Source organism: Cervus elaphus, chromosome 18, assembly GCF_910594005.1.
Source record: "Cervus elaphus chromosome 18, mCerEla1.1, whole genome shotgun sequence".
NCBI lineage: Eukaryota > Metazoa > Chordata > Mammalia > Artiodactyla > Cervidae > Cervus > Cervus elaphus.
The window spans coordinates 76686560-76704746 of NC_057832.1; the positions used below are offsets into that span (position 1 = coordinate 76686560).

An 18187-nucleotide genomic window follows, 5' to 3' on the forward strand; every position below is an offset into this window, starting at 1 on the left:
TGAATAAACTCTGGGAGTTGGTGACGGACAGGGAGGCCTGGCATGCTGTGCTTCATAGGGTCGAAAAGAGTTGGACACGACTGAGCAACTGAACTGAACTGAATAGAAATGGATCTGTATCACTAAGAAGAGCATTTCACAGGAAGACTTTTTAATTTCTCACTTTAGTTTTGTTTTAGCCAAAAGTCTAATATGGCATTGAATGGATATGGTAGAATTTCTCATGTTGGTGGGCTCTTGATGGCAGAAAAATCAATTAATTTAGGGGTACTTATGGTAAAATGTATATTTTAGAATTTTAAAATTGATTTTTATTCAAGTGATATGGACAATAATTAATATTGTTCATAGGTAATACAATCACACTATTTCAAAGACTAAAGAGTATAAAAATGTATATAGCTGTGTCTCCTCCCAACATCCTCATTTGTTTAGTCCCCCAATTCCCCTTGGGATGAACCATTGTTCATTCATAACTTTTCTTGCTTACAGAGTTTCTTGATGTATTTGTAAGCAAATATAAATATGTTTTCTCTGTTTTTTCATGCTTCCCTGTATCTTTAGAAGCATCTTTTGAAGAAACAGATTATCAATGTACTCTCAACAAGTAAGGTTTAATAGATAATAGTAGTTTCTGGTAATAGTATAGGTGTGATTTACATTTCAAGGGCATATTCAGAGCCTAGTATTTGAAATTTTTTTTCTTTGAAAATTCACTGGAATAACACTATAAGAAAATTTCATGTAATACAATTTATGCTGCTAAAACAAAAGAACACAGTCAAATGGTCAGGATACAGCTGGAACATATATCAGATTTCAAAGCCCAGGTTTTCACAGCTGTGCAGGACTTACAGCCCAGGTGTTTGTCACTAATGTATGAACAGTCTTGCTGGGTACCATTTGAAAGATTTCACATTTCAGGCTTGTACTTTGTCATTTCTTTCAAATCTGATATCAACAGTTAAGGTCTAAAATCATTTAAGATCTTAAAGGACTGATAGTATAATATGGTACTCTTGCCAGTAATAGACAACCCAACACGAAGTAGTTAGAATGATACATAAAATTTCTTGGTTTATATAACCTGAAGTCCAGTTGGTAGATTAGGTTTCTGGGTTGATATAATAATTCAATTCACCAAGGATGCATGTTCTTTCTGTCTTTGCACTCTGCTATCAATGGTGTCGACATTAACTTCAGATTGATTTTTCTCACATCTGTACTTCCCGTAGGAATTGGGATTATTCACTTTTCTGAGATGGAGTGATATGGAGTGGGAGAGGCCAGCAAGGAATACTGAGCATCAGGGGATTCTGGGTAACTCTCCTCAGTTGAGATTCAGGAATGTGTGCACTTGATGAGCTTTATAGTGAATGGGTAAAGAGCAATGTGAGCAAGTGTGTCTGTTTAGAAACTACAGCGTATCTTATTCAAAATCAGGGGTGCAAGGTCAATTGAAGCTGCGTATTGGAATCAGTGGGGAGGTTAAAATTAACAATGTTGATGCCTGAGTCTAATTCCCAGTGATTCTGATTCATTTGTCCAGGGTTGGAAGACAGATATTAGAATTTCAAAAATGTTCCTCAGGTGCTCGCTTCGGCAGCACATATACTAAAATTGGAATGATACAGAGAAGATTAGCATGGCCCCTGCACAAGGATGACACGCAAATTCGTGAAGCGTTCCATATTTTTAGCAACCTAGATGCCCATCAGCAGACGAATGGATAAGGAAGCTGTGGTACATATACACAATGGAATATTACTCAGCCTTTAAAAAGAATTCATTTGAATCAGTTCTAATGAGATGGATGAAACTGGAGCCCATTATACAGAGTGAAGTAAGCCAGAAAGATAAACACCAATACAGTATACTAACGAATATATATGGAATTTAAAAAGATGGTAATGATAACCCTATATGCAAAACAGAAAAAGAGACACAAATGTACAGAAAAGACTTTTGGACTCTGTGGAAGAAGGCGAGGGTGGGATGTTCTGAGAGAATAGCACTGAAACAAGTATATTATCAAGGGTGAAACAGATCACCAGCCCAGGTTGGATGCATGAGACAAGTGCTCAGGGCTGGTACACTGGGAAGACCCAGAGGGATCGGATGGGGAGGGAGGCGGGACGGGGGATAGGGATGGGGAACACATGTAAATCCATGGCTGATTCATGTCAATGTATTGCAAAAACCACTACGATATTGTAAAGTAATTAGCCTCCAACTAATAAAAATAAATGAAAAAAAAAATTGTTCGTCAGGAGAGTCTATTCTAACAAGTAGCGAGAACTGAGAACCATCTTATAGGATTGAAAGAAGTCCAGTACTCTTAGGAAGAATAAAACAGAGAAGTCAAACATAAGAGTAAGTTTTATTTTAATTCCTAATGAGATAATCATCATCATGATCATAAACATCTCATGTTTATTAAGCACTTTAATTAACATAAGGTTAAAATATTTTTTAAATGAAAGTAAAGGCAAAATCAGACAACATACATTTTTACAGTGATAACAAAAATAAGGAATGAGAAATACCTATACTATGTTACCCTCCTTTCTTTACTAATTAACAGCATATTTACCAGTCTTTGTACTTTCTAGCTGCCCCAACTCTTAAATCCACTCCTTTCCCTCTATCCCACAGTTCTTACCTTAAATCGGCACATCACAATCTTTCACCAGTATCCCTGCAGAGTCTCCTAGCTGCATTTGATATTTCTTCCTTGCACTTTCTTTCACAAAACTTCCAAATGAACTGTCTCTTAGTAAAGCTATTACCATATCAGTAATATTCTCCCTTTGCTCAAAAGAAGAAAAATCTCAAATTCCTTTGCTTAAAAAATCTCAAATTCCTTTGCTTAAAAAATCTCAAATTCTAATGCCTCTTCAGTATGGGCCAAATCCGCCTTTTTTGTCTTATTTCACACTGTCTTTTATTCACACTATGCTTTAACCAAATTGAATATCATGATACTTCATATACACACTTTGCCTATTTACTCATTAATATCTGCTTAAAGGACTTCCCTGGTAGTTCACTTGGTAAAGAATCTGCCTGCTGTGCAGGAGACTTGGGTTCGATCCCTGGGTTGGGAAGATTCCCAGGAGAAGGAAATGGCAAACCACTCTAGTATGGTTGCCTGGAAAATCCCATGGACAGAGGAGCCTTGCTTGCTATAGTCCATGGGATCACAAGAGTCGGACACGATTTAGCAACTAAACCACCATCCTGCTTACTTACCTTTTACAAAAACAAGTATATCTCTCCTACTTTTTGAAAATTCACATTATGACACTTTTTATGAAAGGTTTACATTAGGACCAGTTTTGCTAACCGAAAGAAATTCAAAGAGGATTTTTACATTTTACTGAATAAAAAAGGCAAAAATAAAAAATAATGTGTGTCGTGTGTTTCACAGTCACCCTTTATGGAGGCAGTGCATACCCTAGGCAGTGAGAGTTTCCCAGGAACAACACTCAACATCTCAGCATCAGGCCGCCATAGCTTTGAACTGTGTCTGTGAACATTTGTGCTTTATCTCAGTTTATTTTTTTGCTTCCATTAGCAAGATGTGTCCTAAGATAATTGCGTCTTTGCTTTACACAACTGTGGCTTAGAAAAGCTTTCATAGGAATACTCTACTCTAGGGTAGTGGTGAAATCCTGTAATATTTTCTCATAATTCAGCTAGAAGAAATACTCTGTTTCTCAAAGTTCCATAGAACTTTAACTCAATTTATCATGTGGCATATATTTTGTTCTACTGTGCAATATGGTGATGTATGTATGAGACTTTATAGACTGACATCTTTGCCTTCTTCTCTTTGCTTTTATTTGTTGAATGGATGAATGAACTTCCCAGTTTCTTCTCCTTATGAACTTTAGACCAGTTCACATGTTTCTGTGATTCCAGACCACTTGAAAAAGTTTAATAGGAGAGACTTAGTGATAAAATGTCTGTCTCATGTCTCAGCTGGCAGTGTGATAATGTTTAACTATTTTTTGACTAGTTCCACAGTTACTATTTACAGGCATTTTTGTTGTTATTCAGTTGCTCAGTTGTATCCAACTCATTGCGACCCCATGGACTGTAGCATGCCAGGCTTCCCTGTCATTCATTATCTTCTGGAGTTTGATCAAACTCATGATTTACAGGCATACCTTGGGAGATATTTTGAGTTCGGTTCCAGACCACCATGATAAAGTGAATGTCACAGTAAAGTGAGTGACATGAACTCTTTGGTTTCCCAGGGCATATAAAAGTTATGTCTACATTATACTATAGTCTATTAAGTGTGCAATATCATTAGGTCTTAAAAAACAATGTATATACATTAATTTAAAAATCCTTTATTGCTAAAAATGTTAACCATCATCTGAGCCTTAAACAAGCTGTAATCTTTTTGCAATAGTAACATCAAAGATCACTGATGACAGGTCACCAAAATAAATATAATAATAATGAAGAAATTTGAAATATTGTGAGAATTACCAAAATGTGATCCAGAGACATGAAATGAGTGAATGCTGCTGGAAAAATTGTGCTGACAGACTTGCTTATTATAGGATTGCCACAAACCCTCAGTTTGTTATAAAAAGGAAAAACCCGTTTTCTGTGAAGTGAAATACAGCAAAACACAATAATGTGAGGTATAACTGTACTGAATACCTGTCATGTGCCAGACAAACAATTACAACTTGCAACTCCTTCAACAATCATCTCAATCTTAGAAAGGAAGAGTAAACCACTACTCAGGGTAAATAACTTGCCCAAATTCCTCCATAAATTGACAGCACTGAAATTCCAGACTTGCTGTTTTTATCCAAGGCCATACAGGACAGGGTTAAGGTTGAAAATACTTGATATCATCAAGAAGGCTTGATATCAGAGTACTGGGTTTTTCCCCCCAGTTCATCCAGACAAGGTCAGATTCCCACCTGCTCATCTACACATCAGTCTGTTCTGACTTTATTCCAAGTTCTGCCAGGAAAGCTACTTTTTATCCAGATGTACAATTAAACCAGAAAAGCTAAATCTACATTGGATACCTTGAATCCAGCCTAATCAAATTCTGCAGAAACCATCAGAAACCATCAGGATTTAATAAAAGCGATTGAGAGGCATCAAAATGAGAGAATACAGAGCTGTTAATGAAAAATGAAATCTCATAAGGTAAACAAAATTGATATGAAAGCTCAGTCTCTAAATTCAGTCTTTTTCTTGCTTCTTACATATTCATAGTATGTAGAGGTTGTGTCTACATGACCTCAAACTTTCAAAGTGAATTTGAATTTGTTACCTGAATATTCCCAAAATAACCAGATTTATTTTTAGCCTTCAAGAGGTTTACCTAACATTTTCATTTCTCATCCACAGATAGCCTTGCAGAAAACTATGAACATCAGTTGAACAAAGACAATTCCAGTCCTGGAGGTTTAGACCTAGAGAATTAAATTTAATGGGAATCTGACAAGCTGGTTCTAAAGCTGTTACTCGAACAGGATTATTATTTAGTTTAACAAAGAGGACATCCATTTTTCTTACTCAAAGGTGTCCCTGTACTATGAATTCCTGTCCTAAGTCACTTTTGTGAAGGCCAAGTGTGAATTTAAGCGGTAATAGCAGCAGGGAAAAAGCCTCTTTTAAAGCCCTTGAGTAAGAACTATGGGTCCAATTTGATTTGACAGCCTAAGGGAAGTTAGGAGAGATAGTTTTGGCCATCAGCTTTGTATGAGAGAGCAGAGAAGTAACTTCAATTCTCATATAAACTTCAGCTAGTTTTGGGATACTCTACAGAGTTGACTGTCACACTTGAGTTCAGGACTGAGATTTGCAGAGTCAGAACTGCCCTTGCACCACGGTTGCTTTTTTCTCTCTCAAGTAATAATACACAACTAGGCCGAGTGCTTGCCCAGGTACCACAGAGATTTTGTGGTAAGATACGAAACTAAAGATAAAGCATTTCCTAGAATCTCTAAAATATAGGAACTGCATTTTTTCCAGGATAATATGACTTTTATTAGTGAATACCTTTATTAATCTTCATAACTGTGAGCTAATGAGTCCCAATTGACACATATATAGAAAGGATACCAAAATGGTCATAAATATGACTTTTACTCAAAGTCAGAGAAAAATATTAGGTGACCAGATTAGTTGGGTGATATTTGATATTTATCAGGGTCTCAATGTTCAAACATTTAAAAATAATTTTCTGTAGACTTTTTTTTCTTTCCCAATTGGCTGGAGAGTCAGTGGCTAGATAATGTTATCACAAAGTAGGAAGTTTAAGTTCAGTTCCTAACACACCATAAAGTTACTGTTGAGCAACTTAGAGTCTCTTTATTTTTGTCTTTTGATTTGTAAAACTGGGAGATTAATATGTTGATCTCATAGGAAAGCTGTGAAACTAAATTAGATTAATAACCAGTAAATATGGAAAGGGTCTGAGCAAGTGAATAAAGAATTATTAAGTATATTTGTTTATATTTAAGGAATACTGGAATGTAGATTAGTACAAACCTTTTAGAAGGCATTTTGGAAATCCCTATTAAAATTCAGAATGGTAGTATTAGGGAAAGTTACTTTTACTTTTCACTTTATACCAGTCTGATAATTTTTGCTTGAGAATGTTGCATTATCATTTCTAATTAAATAATTTAAAATAAGGAAATCTGTGTTCTTTTTGAAGGAGGAATACTTAAAGGGAAGTGAATCATTAATGTTTGTCTTTATTCCTAAGAGCAAGTGTTGACCAATCAGTTACATAGTTCAGTCTTAATTTTTTATTTTAGAATGTAACCTATTCTAAATGGACTCAGTGTCCCATGAGAACAGTTTCAACATAGACCATCATATTTTGTATTCTGAGCATAGGATGTGAAAGTTCAAATAAAAATGCCTCTGGTCAGCCTAATAGTGCTATGAATGCTAAAAGAAATCTTTGAATGTCTACATCTTTCCATCTCAGATTTCTTCAAGTTGCACTCTAGCTGCTAATGCCAGGGAGGGCAACAAGAGAACCAGAGCAAAAACTGCTTCCAAATCTTCATTAGCACAGTGATAAATAACCTTCCAAAAGTATCTATTATTACAGGAATTTTTGGAAAATCATGAGGGGAAAGGGGGAAAAAAAGAAGAAATTAAAACCAATCTAACAAAAGACCAGCCTTAGCAATATGGCAGTAATAAGATGTTTTAAATCTCTGCTTCAGTTTTGTTCTCTGAAAATACTTCATGCTGGAAAATTCCACTTAAACTTTGAGTATACTAAAGGCCTAAATTGTACCTCATCAGTAGCACTGAATTAAATTTTCATGTAAAAAAATTTATAACTTTGTTTTCTAGTTTTAAAGAAAATGTTTTGTTAGGAGTTCCCTGGTGGCCTAGTGGTTAGGATTCCGAGCTTTCACTGCCATGGCCCTGGTTCATTCCCTGGTCAGAGAACTGAGAACCTGAGAGCTATGTGGCTCAGCCGATAAACAAGTAAATAAAAATATTTTTACAAACAAACACTTTTATCCAGTCATTTTGGATAATACATTCAAAAATGCAAAGCTAAATTAAGAAAAGGTGAAAGTTCAAATCAATTGCAGTTAAATTTATGATTAATAGATTTTCTTTGGTTAGTTGATCAGCTAATGCTCTGCTTTTAGCTAAAAGAGAATAGATTCTACACTTAAGACCCTCTAAGAAAATGCAGTAGTAATAATTTAACTATTTAGTTTTTTAAATATTGCAAACTTATTTCTGAGCTTCCTGGAAAATAGGAAAAAAAAAAACACAACATTCAACCAGATGTAGATTAACTTTCTCATTATCTGGAGCTTGAAACAGTTTGCTAATCTTTCAAGTTCAGAAAATGCCACAATTACATTTGTGAAGAAATGGAGAAACAAGGTACTAGACTTTAATACACATGAGGGAAGATGAGCAAAGGTGCTAGCAGCATGTGACAAGTGGAAAGGAGAGCTATTCCCTAATAGTGTTTTTTTTTTAAAACAAATTCTCTAAGATTTCAAAGCGTAGTGCTGATGTAAATTTTGTTCTGCTGTTATTCAGTAAGAAGAATCATAGGCAACATTTGTGGCAGACTACTTGTCAGTTTTTAATGGCTTCTTACAGACTAATAGAATTCTGAGCTTAGCATGAGATCACCCCGAATAAACACTTTTCCGAACCCTTTCAGCCAGTGTTGTCACGTAGCCAAGTTCTGGACAGTGAGATGTACGTGGCACTGTCCTGCGGCAGCCTGAGTGCCTTCCTAAGGAGAAGGCTAGTACGTGTCTTGTCACTCTTCTTTGACACTCCCCATCTTTCTGTCTGGAACACAGATGCTGCCATCTTGAACACTGAAGTTGAAACCTCACCTACAGAGATTTTACTCAAAGTATAAATAAGGAAAGATGAAGCCATTTTGGCGATCAGGGAGAACTTCGGAGATTTCTGTACCTCTAATAAAGGAATTAGTGCCCTCTGACCTCAGATTCTCAGTAAGGGAATGAATATGAATGCTACACTGAAAAAAGTTTGGTGAATGGGTGGTGAGATCTAAGAAGCAGACTGACTGGAAGGCAGACTGGCATGAATTTGAAACTGGAAAGAAACCCAGGGAGTTTCATCAAGGCTGGACTGCCATAGTTACTGCCTTTGTAAGTGTGATGTTGTCAGGCAGGATTTATTATTCAAGCCTGGGATTTAGGAATAACACAAATGTATTATCTTGCAGTTCTGGAGGTCAGATGTTTGAAACAGCTTTCACTAGGCTAAAATGGAGGTGTCAACAGGGTTGTATTCCTTCTAGAGGCTCCAAAAGAGAATCCGTTTCCTTGCCTTTTTTAGCTTCTAGAGGCCACCTGCATTCTTTGTTTGTGGCCCCTCCCTCTTCAAAGCTTCTTAAAATCTCTGTGCTTCTGACATCACATCTCTTTCTCTTACTCTGACCCTTCTACCTCCCTTTGAGACTACATTGGGTCCACTGGATAATCTCATTTCAAGATCCTTATTTATTCACCTATACAAAATCCCTTTTTGGCCATGTAAGGTAATGTAGTTACAGGTTCTAAGGATTATGATGTGGATGTCTTTAGGGGACAGCCCTTATTCTGCCTACTTCATTATGGTAGAATGGATTACTATTCCAGCTCTTCATTCCCACCCCCAAGTAGGACTGTTACATCCATATCCTTTGCAGTAATTTTGCACTGTCTTCTCACTTGTGGTTAAGGAGTATTTCCCCATCTCTTGGCTCTGGGACTGACCATGTGACTTTCTTTGGCCAATGAGATCTTAGCAGTTGTGATTCAGTCAAAGGCTTGAAAAGTACTTATGTTTCTGGGCATGCTGTCTTATGCCTCTGTTATTGTTATAAGAAGAACGTGCCCAAGCCTGATTCAAGTGGAGCAGTGCTGAATAGTCCTAGCTGAACTCAGCCTAGATTAAGTAACCTTCATCTAACCATTGGCCACTCAACAGATCTCTGAGAATTATTGTTAAGTCAGTGAATTTTGAGAATTTATGCTTCATTTTTGTGGCAATAGATAACTGATACAATAGAGATCTTGGGTTTTCCTCTTTCCTGTTCTTATTCTCCACCTATGTTTATTTTATTTTTTTCACCTATGTTTATTTTACTGGCTGTTTTGCAATTATATATAAATAAATTATTGCTTTTTCAGTGTGTCTAGATCATTAAGAAGCACATCCCTTGATATGTTAACTAAACTTATTGTGGTGAATATTTTGCACTATATACTTATATCAAATCATAACATTGTACACCTTAAACCTACCCAATGTTATATGTCAATTATATCTGATTAAAGTTGGAAAAGTTAAAACAACAATAACAGCAAAACTCCACAAGTTTTGTTTACCTGCTTGTAGGAGAATTTTTTTTTGTCACTACAGTTAAGGTCATTTATACTTACGTGGACCTACCCGGTAGTTTTCCAGGTTATTTTTTTCCAACCAAAGTCGAGATTTATGAAAGTGGGACAAAAATTAAATGGGAGAGGATGAGGTGGGAAAGAATGAAAGAATATCTGAATACAGTGATATACAATATAAATCCTTGGTAACTATGATAAGGTAGTGCTTAAAATTCTGTAAAAAATTGTTATTTGTTTACTAGTAGTGGAACACTACAGAAAAAAGGGAGAATTTGTTTGAGCCTTTTAAATTTTATTTAATGTTCTTATTGATCTTAAAATAATCATTGATAAAACATGCCTGTTTAATATTGACAACTTTGAAAGTCACTGAAAAAATTAAATGGCAATTTAATGTTAACAGCTGCTTATAGTTATCAAATCCATCAAAGCCCTTCATGAATATGTTAGGCACAAACCCACTGAATTACTGTTGCTGAAGACAGCTTGGTATTTTAAAATTGCCTAGTGAGAATAAATGTACTATAATAAGAGGAAAGACTGTGATCACTATGTACTATTTTGTCTTTACATATAGAAAGAAACCTAGACTTGTTTCTAATTATTTAATGTCCTAAAGTTTCTGCCAACTTAGCTTTGATTTCTAGAAATGTATTAGAAAATTATGCTTCATCTAAAGTCATGTTTTTAATGGATGTAATAACAAAAAAAAATAAAATAAAATCCCTGTAACAAAAATAATTATTATAGGTAAGCATAAAGAAAATTGAGTAAATAGTTCATATGGAGTCAATGACTGCATTCTGATTACTTCAGAGTTCAAATGTTGAATCCATCAAAGTTAAGAATAAGGCAGTTATGCTCTTCAGTTTCATTCTTCTAGAAGACTGTCTTCTCATTAAATGTTGGTAAGGATGTGGTGGGGACCAGAGCTATCCTAAAGAAAGTGGAGGGCATACAGCCTAAAACATGCCCATGAAAACATTGCTTGCTTTACATGGCTAGTCCTGAAACTACTCCTTGGGAAGACTATGCAGCCTGCCCTCTCTCAGGATGTTTTGAATTCTAAAATACTGTTATTGTTCATACTAACCACATTGTGCTTAATTCATGTAGTATATAAGACGACCTCTAAAACCAATCTAGAGAGTGAACAGTTTAACTCTGCCAAGTCTCTAACTGGTAGAATTTCAGGGAGTGCACATCAGGATCATGCCTGAGAACAGGGTGAACTGGGGATGCTTCAATTTCACCAGTGACTTGGCATACTACATCTCAGGTTAAGCATAAGAGTAACTCTCTTCAAGGTCACTCAATTGGGCCTCTGAGGTAGAAATTAGAGATTTTGATGCCAAGAATTAAGGGGAGAATCAAAAGTTCTTGTCTTCTTATGTACCTGCACAGAGTTCATGATAACCTGAACGAACCACAGAGTAGTAAAACAGTTCACATGTTTTACATAGTAAAAAAGAATAAGCATTTTCTTAGCATGCTCCTAGTGACCATACTCTGGGGTCAAGCCTGATCAGTAGAAGGCCAGAGAGGGATTTGTGTCTATCTCTTCTCTGGCATGCTGCAGTCCATGGGTCGCAAAGAATCGGACATGACTGAGCAACTGAACTGAACTTCTTTGGAGATCCACCTGGAATATAATTCCAGCCTATGAATCAACACTGTCAGAGTAAGGCAGAATCCATAGTCCATGAGAGCTAGAAGGAATCAAAACAAGTATGTCCTTTTACTAAAAGTAGGCAAGGTAAAAGACTTGGTTTCAGAACCCAGGCAGGAGAAACTCAGTTACTAGATAGGATATAAGATCAGAGTGAGATTATCAGGACTGACCTTACAATCATAAGGTATCTGAGTGTTGATAGTCTGGATAAGGGAAACCAATTTCAGTTAAAAGGAGAAAAGAGGGCTTTTACCTGGGCAGAGAATTGGGTAGCCTCTGACAAGTCTGAAAAGGGATGGACAGTTCTCTTACCTTATTCCTAATTTGTAGAAACCTAAAGATATGCAGCATTTTATTAAGGACTCAAATCCAGTCTACATAAAATTGCTTATTTTTCTTATATTAAAATGATTGACTGGAGTAGCAAAATACCTCAGTGTATGTTGGTGTGTATGCAAATGAGATGGAAAGCAAAAAAGAATGAGTTTCGTTATCTTGTTAAATTCATAAATTATACTAGTATACTAGTGACTGTGACCTAAAAATTCAAAAGACAAGTTAGTGAGTCCTATCTATCAGAACCTATTGGTTCAGGTCAGGTTCTGTATCACACCTGTTTTAAAAAATTTATTTTATTTTATTTATTTGGCTGCACCTTGTGACTTGTGGGACCTTACTTAGTCCTTGACTGGTGTCCCATGTCAGTGGATCAAACTGATGTCCCAAGCAGTGGAACCACAGAGCCCTAACCACTAGGCTGCCAGGGAAGTCCCCACATCTTTTAAAGGTTCAGTTCAGTTCAGTTCAGTTGCTCAGTCGTGTCCGACTCTTTCCGACCCCATGAATCGCAGCACGCCAGGCCTCCCTGTTCATCACCAACTCCTGGAGTTTACCCAAACTCATGTCCATTGAGTTGGTGATGCCATCCAGCCATCTCATCCTCTGTCATCCCCTTCTCCTCCTGCCTTCAATCCCTCCCAGCATCAAGGTCTTTCCCAATGAGTCAACTCTTCGCATGAGGTGGCCAAAGTATTGGAGTTCCAGCTTCAGCATCAGTCCTTCCAGTGAAAACCCAGGACTGACCTGCTTTAGGATGGACTGGTTGGATCTCCTTGCAGTCCAAGGGGCTTTCAAGAGTCTTCTCCAACACCACAGTTCAAAAGCATTAATTCTTCTGCTCTCAGTTTTCTTCACAGTCCAACTCTCACATCCATACATGACCACTGGAAAAAACCATAGCCTTGACTAGACGGACCTTTGTTGGCAAAGTAATGTCTCTGCTTTTTAATATGCTATCTAGGTTGGTCATAACTTTCCTTCCAAGGAGCAAGCATCTTTTAATTTCATGGCTGCAATCACCATCTGCAGTGATTTTGGAGCCCCCCAAAATAAGGTCTGACACTGTTTCCACTGTTTCCTGACTTCATATTCTAGAATTCCCGTGAGAATATGATTTTTTTCCATGCTGCCTGCCTCACAATGATAAACTCATACCTATCAGTCCTAGAATATTCATGAAGACAAAAATTAAAAATTTATAAAGTAAAAAGCAAGTCTTCATTTCTAAAAACTTTGAAAAAGCTCTTACTATTTAAAAGACATAAAAGGTTTAAAAAGTTTAAAAAATGTTATTAGGCTGCAAAATAAATGCAAAATTCCAATTGCTGCTTTTATCTAATCCACTCTTATAAATACAAGTGTATGCTTGGTGGCTTTGCAATCTGTCCACCTCTATTTCCTGGGATTCCTTTTTCTGTGTATTTCTGGTTAGGATGCACCAGAAAAGAGATTCTTGTGTGAGACTTGCAGAAGGGAAGCAACACATATATTATTATGTGGCTCACAGACATTGTTGCTTATCTTCTGGCTCACTTCATTGCCTTGAGGCCATAGCCAGATCTGCAATTGCTCCACCTTCTGCTGGATCCTTCTGTCAGCTCTCTGCCTCAGAAGTCCAGTGTGTTTAACTCTGCAATGAAGGACCCCATCTTCTGCAGGGCGTAAGTACTACAAAGGTCAGAGGCAGCTAACTTGGGGGTTTAAGTTGTCCTCATAAACCATGCTTCTGCATTCCAGTTTGTTGTGACTTGCCTTCATGTTCCCTTCCTGACTCTGCCCTGTTGGACTTTAGGTTCAAGCTCCAGCATTAGATGCAAAAATAACAGCCTTACCAAGGCAGTTTAACCACCTTCCACAATTGTGTAGGGTCAAATCTCTGTAACAAATTGCTTTATATTATCTATCTATCCATCTATCCATCTATCTATCTCTATTTCCATTCTAGTGGTTTTGCTTCTCTGATTGAACCCTGGTAGAAACTGGGATAGTGACAGTATAAAATGAAAAGAGGTCTTTGGATTCACTAAGGCCACTGGCAGGAGGCAGGTTGAGAAAACTATTCAGATGAAGACTAGACTACCTTTTACGAAAAAAGAATGATTCAGAGGGCAGAACTGAGATCTGTGAAGAAGTTAATCCAGGTGGGAGTAGATTTTGTCCTAATGAAAGAACTTGTGACTTCAGAATTGCTATGCACCAGTAATCTCTGTATATTTCTTATCATTCCCACCCTCTTTGAACAGGTATGTCTATAGTGGTTATCCTACGCCTATCCCATTGTTGTATGTTATGTGGGGAGCAAATAACTTACCATTTTACTTGATAGGTCTTTAGATCAAGAAAACTGTGCTCAAGGAGCTTTATTTTAGAAGCATCATCCACACCTGAACTTGGTTTAGATGAGATTCTGGACTTTGAGCTGATGCAGTAATGGGAAGAGACTGCACAGGGCTTTGGGAAGGGGTGGGTGTATTTTACACTGGGACAGATGTGAATCATTGGGAACCAAAGGGCTGATTATGGTAGCCAGCTTCCAATGTGGCTTCAGTGATTCTTGGCTCCTGGTGTTCACAGCCTTTTCTTCCATACCAGGCGTGGTCTCTGTGATCAATAGGATGTGGCAGTAGTCAATTATGCCTCTTCTGATATTAATTTATAAACACATTGCAGATTCTGTCTTGGTTGTGCTACCCTTTGGATCACTTGCTCTGGGGGAAGCCACTCACCAGGTCAAGAAGACACTCAACCAGCCCTGTAAGGTCCATGTAGTGATGAACTGATGCCGTTTGTCAACATCAAAGAGGAATGAAGGGCTCCAACCAATAGTACTGTGGGTGAACCTTCTTCAAAGCTAATCTGGCTATTGACAAGTCTTTAAATGACTGCAACCAGCTTGACTGTCACTAGAGCCATCCAGCTTTACTGATCACGGATTCCTGACCATCAAAAACTGTGTGAGATACTAAATGTTTGTTTTAAGCTAAGTTTTGTTATGTAGCAACAGATAACTAACACAGTGCTGAGAGAGTCAATTCCTAGGTAGGTTGATAAAAAGTCCAGGGTTCTTGAGGAGGAGAAAGGGGTCCGGAGCCCCCAAGGAGGAGAAAGGGGTCCAGAGCCCCCAAGAAGGAGAAAGGGGTCTGTCCTGTTCTCAAGGAGAAAAGGACAAACATTCTTTTCTACATTGCTTTGTCTTAGTCAATATAACTTTGGAGAAGGAAATGGCAACTCACTCCAGTATTCTTGTCTAGAGAATCCTGTGGACAGAGGAGCCTGGTGGGCTGCAGTCCATTGGGTCGCACAGAGTCAGACACTACTGGGCAACTTCACTTTCACTTTTCACTTTCATGCATTGGAGAAGGAAATGGCAACCCACTCCAGTGTTCTTGCCTGGAGAATCCCAGGGACGCGGGAGCCTGGTGGGCTGCCGGCTGTGGGGTCGCACACAACTGAAGTGACTTAGCAGCAGCAACAGATATAACAATGTATCTTTCTCGAGAACATGTTTCTCCTTAACAAGAACCTTCTGACTAATCTTGTCATCTTAAAATGTATATTATGGGAGTGGGTCTGGTAAGATCTTTCTATTTTTCCTTCGAATCTTGTGAATTTAAGATGTATGTTGTGGGAGTGGTCCAGTGGATCAGACTCAGACCTCCCTCAGACTCAGGCCCCAATGCAGGGGGCCTGGGTTCGATCCCTAGTCAGGGAACAAGATCCCACATACCGCTACAACTAAGACCCAACACAGCCAAATAAATAAAGATTTAAAAATAAATAGATAAAATGTAAAGTATAATTTGATTTCCTTCCTATTTTTTGTTGTGGAAACATTTGGAGAAATAAGAATATATTTCTTCTAGCCTCTCTTTATTTTTCTTTGTGTCTTATAATCAATTCCAGTAACTTTAACAATAAACAGTAAAAATGATAGAGTATACAAAGCATTGCCCAAGTGAATCCATCACAAAGCTGTATCTGAGAATGGTTTCCTAAATAGGGAAAATGTGTTTTATATGAAGAGTCCATTTTCTGTTACTGCCTTTTTTATTTGGACTGCTAGATGCTATATATTTTAAGGCAGTCTTAATAGTTTCCCGTCTCTCACTAACAAGAATGACTTGTCATAATGAGTAGTGTAGACAGTGTCCATTTGATCCACTCCAGAAAGCTGTCTATTTGATACAAGAGTAAATCACCTCAATTCCTTTGTGCAATGAATAGAGTGTAAATAAATAAATGAGACCCAAGAATAAAAAAAAAAATCTGGTCAGTTCTTTCAGAAAGAAACAAAGGATAAGAACATTTGGAGGCCTGGTTTAATGAAAAAAAAAATGGGACAAGACAAAGACTTGTGTGTGATAGCTGTATAAGGAGGAAGAATCCTAATATATGTCAATAAAATTGCTTTTTCCTTCTTTAGGAAGATAATTTGGTAGTTTAAGAATAATAATTCTCAATTCTTTGAAGTTGGAGGACTTAGGTTGTAAAATGACTTTTTGTTCACTTTTACCTCCACCAAAAAGAATTCTGATTTTCAACAGTTTTTCTATAGTTCATCACAGTTCTGAATTGGAATTTCAGGTTCCGTTTTGGGGTGTCTTTTTGTTGTTTTGCATGTTATACTTCATTGCTAAAGTTTTTGGCTTGGTTTTTGTTTTGAGAGAACTCCAAAATGTTTTAATTTTTCCTTGTACAGTTAGTGTTTGATAGCTCAGTTGGTAAAGAATCCACCTGCAATGCAGGAGACCCCAGTTCGATTCCTGGGTTGGGAAGATCCCCTGGAGAAAGGAAAGGCTACCCACTCCAGTATTCCGGCCTAGACTATATGGGGTTGCAAAGAGTCGGACAGGACTGAGCAACTTTGTCACTTTTCACAGTTACTGTTTGGTGTATTTCTATAGAATTATACACAAATGACTTGTATTTGACTACTTAAATTTTTATTACTGTGTGAGATTTATTTGGTGTGAAATATTAATAGGGCCATTACTCTGTGTCAGGTTGTGGGTTCCAGGTGGGGATGAAAGGTAAGTTATGACAAATTTTGTATCCTATAGGAGCTCAAAGGCAGTAAAGTGATTCTCAAAATCTCAGGGTGTCTAGCAGCAGAATCACCAATGGGGCTTGTTTAAAATGCAATCAGTCAAGTTCCATCCTAAACAGAATTAGAATTTCTGGGAGTGGGACTTCAGAGACTGTATTGTAATAGGTTCTGTCTGTGATTCTAACGCAAACTAAAGTTTAAGGACCATTGATCTAGTGAAGGTTGGACGGTAGAGGAATAAACAATTTATATTGCGAATGGAGCCACAATAAAATTTTCCGTTTCCTGTCTGAAGAAAAAAAATATATTCTTCTACACACACACACACTATAAAGGCACCAGAACGTGTCTTCTTGCGTACCACACACACACACACACACACACACACACAAACAATATAAAGGCACCAGAACGTGTGTCTTGCGTTTTAGAGAAAATCTGTAAAAAGATTTAGAGCTAGGAGACACTCAGTAAGTATCTGATGATTAAACGATCAGGTTGCAGTGAACAAATTTTATAATTCCGTTTTAATGGAATTATAGCAATTTTCTCTTTGATGCTTATAGGTGGACAGTGCTATCTATTTCTGCTTGTAACTAGAACTCTCTTCGCTTCCTAGTAGGGGAGATCGGTCGCCCTCCAAACCCGAATTACGTAGAAGAGTAGTGTAAGAGCCAATCGGAGCGCTCTCTGGAGCAGCTCCGGACTGGCCTCTCAGGGAGGACTGGCGGAAGATGAGACTTTGATGCCATCATGCAATCGGACAAAGGCCTCAGTAGTTTAGGGCGGTCGAAAATTTCATCTGGGGTAATGCACAAAGTGTTAAACCTTGGTGGGACTGATTAAGACCAGAAAGTCTCTCAATCGGAAAACCTGGACTCACCAAAGAGTCCTTATTTTCCGGGACCGTGCAGAAATGGTCAGCACTTGCGCCGCTACCAGTGACCAAAATGGCCGCAAAGCGCTTCAGGCGCTGGATCAGGTGATGCAGCCCCAGTCCGCTCTTTCCCACCAGCCGCTCCTCCTCCCGCTCCACGTAGCGGTGGGTGTGGCCTGCCCCGAGGCTCTTTTCCGAGGCCAGGAAAACCTAGGGATTACACATGCGCAGTTAAGGCCCCTCCGGCCCTTCGGGCCTCCTCCCCGCCCCCCGCCCCCCGCCCCTCCCACCTCCCCGCCCCGAATTGCCGGGCGGGGCTGGGCCGAGAGTCCAGCAGCTGTGGCTGGGGC

At 38.1% G+C, this 18187-nt stretch overlaps 1 non-coding gene across 1 annotated transcript; it reads left to right on the top strand.

The window, feature by feature from the left end:
* Positions 1 to 1590: 1590 nt before the first annotated feature.
* On the top strand, positions 1591 to 1697 carry LOC122674918. Its single transcript, XR_006335082.1, has one exon. It is a non-coding gene; the product is annotated as a U6 spliceosomal RNA (small nuclear RNA).
* Positions 1698 to 18187: the final 16490 nt, after the last annotated feature.